Source organism: Callorhinus ursinus, unplaced genomic scaffold, assembly GCF_003265705.2.
Source record: "Callorhinus ursinus isolate GAN/ISIS: 27379988/994484 unplaced genomic scaffold, GSC_fseal_2.0 scaffold118, whole genome shotgun sequence".
NCBI lineage: Eukaryota > Metazoa > Chordata > Mammalia > Carnivora > Otariidae > Callorhinus > Callorhinus ursinus.
This window is the reverse complement of record NW_027397180.1, coordinates 619,012-622,396: the sequence shown is the minus strand read 5'-3', so window position 1 is coordinate 622,396 and position 3,385 is coordinate 619,012.

Genomic DNA, 3,385 nt, shown 5'->3' with positions numbered 1-3,385 from the left:
GGGCCCCTCCCACAGACCAGGCACCCCACCCGGGCTCCGGGCCTCCAAGACCTCCTGGGGGAAACCGGAGGAGGGAGACTGGAATCCCTATAAGGCAGCAATTTCAACATCTCCCCAGACCCTCCGAAGAGCTGGGCCAGCAGAGGGCTTCCTGGAGAAGGGGAGATCCCCAGAGAACACATCCCCACACCTGGAGATAACCCTCCCACGGCCAAGCCGGGGACTCGGACCAAGCAGACCCTGACCCGCCCCCCAGCAGCCACTCACAGAACAGGACAATGCCCAAAGGCTGCAGGGCCCATGTGGGGCACAGACAGAGTGGCAGCTCAGCTGAAGCGGAGGGCTTCTCTGAGGAGGGGCTTGGAGCTGGACAGACATCCCACCCCCTTTCAGTGCTGATTCTGGGCCTCCCAAGCCTCCTGGCATTTCCCAAAGTATATGTGTGTTTAGGGAGGGGGGTCCCAGAGCCTGATGAGACACACAGGCAGCCATGAGAAAGACCCCACACTTCCTCCCAGCTCCCACACCTTGCCAGACACACAAGCCCTCAGGTCATTATTATGATCAGACCTCGGGCCTGAGTCCACTCAGCCCTCCCTAACCACGGTCACTCCTCAGCAAGGGACAGTATACCTTTATGAGTATGAAGTGACTTGGAAACAGTTTCATTTCTTAGGTTGTGTGAATTGGACATCTGTCACATTTTAGCCACTTGCCACAACTGTGTTTCTAGGGGCAAGGGTGGAGCTGAAAGTCTCTTTCCAGCATCCGTGGCTACTGGGAAGTAAGGCCACAAGCCCACGACTGGCATCATGAAGGAGAAAACAAGAGCTGGGGAGCCCAGAGCCTGCAGCATGGCCACGGTGTCTGGGGGCATCCTGCACCACTAGCTGGCTATTCCCACACCTGAGCCTGCCCAGCCCTCCGGTCACTTTTGCAAGTGATGCTTCCCATAATCCCTGGAGTGGGTTGCAGACAATGACCCTTAGAGAAAATTGGGGTTGGTGGCCTGGTCCAGATGTGGCTAGAGGCCCTGAGCAGGGTGCAGGGACAGGGATGTGGCACTCCTGGGCACCTGGTCACAGGAATGACATGCTTGGGGAAGGCCAGGCTCTTAGAAGCAAGCATGTCCCCTGCCATGGACAACAGCTGAGCATGAGGAATTCAAGAACTCTGTGGAGGGACTGGTGTTTTGAATGAAACAGACCAACTAGAGAAGGGAAGTAATGGACTCAAACTCCTGACTGCTCTTCTTGGGGCGGCAGGAAGCTGCCCGTGACCAGGGAGCTCGTTTTTTATAGCCATCAGACTGAGCCCAAAACCACATGGCTGGATTTGGGTTGTGGCAAAACAACCAAAGAAGTTGAATCTACAACCTCCCCAAATTTGTGGGAACGCTGGAGTGCTGGGGTGGCACGTGTAGGATCCAGAGAACTGGACCGGAGTAAACGGCATAAGCTGGGGACCCCTTCCCCTCCTTGCCAAAAGCCCCTCTGCCAGCCTCCATGGCCCCTCTCCCCACATTGGATGAAGTTGTCCCCGCCCTTGAAGATGCTGTAATGACATCCCTTGAAGGAGTTACTTTGTAAGAGAAAAGTCTGTTTCCCTCAAAGCCCCCTGGCCCAGCCCCACCCCTGAAACCTGGGAGAGTCGGGTCCCCAACATAAAGCTGCACTGCAATGGGGAAGGCTTAGCCACCAGGAGAATGGAGACCCACAGGAAGTTAGGTTTATGCCAGCAGAACTCTGAACGTGTGTGGGATGAATTCTGAGAGAGTGGACCTGTCCCACGGGGCACCCAGCTATTTGGGTCAGCTGAGCCAGCGTGAACAACCAACAGCCTGAAAGCTGGACTCCTGGGGCCCATGTTAAAACAGGGTTGAGATGCCAGAAATTCCAGGATATGATGCAGAGAAAGGAATTCAGAGATTTCTTCTCTCCCAGTTCTAGAAGCTAGGAGTCAAGGTGTGAGCAGGGCTGGTGCCTCCTGAGGCTATGGATGAGGATCAGGCCCAGGCCCCTCTCAGCTCGGAGGTGGCTGTCTTCTCCCTGTGGCTCCTCACGAGGCCTTCCCTCTGTGCTCCTCTCTCTCTCTCTCTCTCTGTCCAAATTTCCCCTTTTCATAAGGACACCAGTCACACTGGATAAAGGGTCTGCCCTACACCAGTATGAACTCAATTAATTACATCTGCAGTGACCCAAGTAAGGTCACATTCTGAGGGACTCCAACGTGTGAACTTTTAGGAGACATGGTACACCCCATAACATTGGTAATGTGAGCACACGTGGGGACAGGATTTTGAGTCTGTGCCCCCTTCTCTATCTATCCTGGCTACTTGGAACATGGTTTTGATCGCTGGAGCTCCATCTCAGACGGTGGCAATAGTCCCTCCACTCACCACTGCACCAGCCTGCAAACCTCCCGTGTTTACGCCACAGCTACTGAGACTGGGGGCTCTGTTGCATTCCGCCCGATCAAGATCCTAGTTAACACCTCTTCTCACACCTGAGGGCTTGGTGTCCTTGAAGTTTCTGGGGCTATGGGGGCCTGAGGCATGTCAAGATGCCTTTATTTTAGAGAGAGAGAGAGCATGCACAAGCAGGAGGGGCAGGGAGAGGGAGAGAGAATTTCAAGCAGCCCCCCCACCCCGTTGAGCGCAGAGCCTGACACGAGGCTCGATCTCACGACCCTGAGATCATGACCTGAGCTGAAACCAAGAGTTGGATGCCCAACCAACTGAGCCACCCAGGCGTCCCCACCCTGTGACTTTAAAGGCCAGACCAACCATGCCAGCAGCCAGCCAGCAGTCCATCACCTCATGGCATTGGGTGTTGTGTGGCAAGGGTGTCCATCCAGGCCAATATTCACCCAGCAAGTGTGAGCTGATGCAATATATGTCCATGTTAAGATCGGCCTGGGAAAAACGGTGTCAGGAAAGAAAACATGCCCCCCAACATCAGTTCAGGCCTTCCTGCACTACCGCATCACGGTCCTGGGGCAGTTGTAACACATGACCACAAACCGGAGGCTGAAAAACAGGAAAAATCGATTCTCTCCCAGTTGTAGAAGCCAGAAGTTGAAGATGAAGGGGTCAGCAGAGGGTTTCCCAGGAGGGTCTGGGGGAGATTGTGTCCTTGCCTCTCTTCTAGATGTTGGTGGCTGCCAGCATCCTTGGCTCAGGGCTCTGTAACCCCATTCTGTGCCTCTGTCATCCTGAGGTCTCCTCCCCTGTGTCTGTGTGTCTCAAATCTCCCTCTTTCCTTTTATGAGCATTCCCATCATTGGATTTGGGGCTCACCCTAAATCCAAGATGATCTCATCCCAAGATCCTTAATCACATCTGCAGAGACCCTATTTCCAAACAAGGTCACCTTCACAGGTGCTG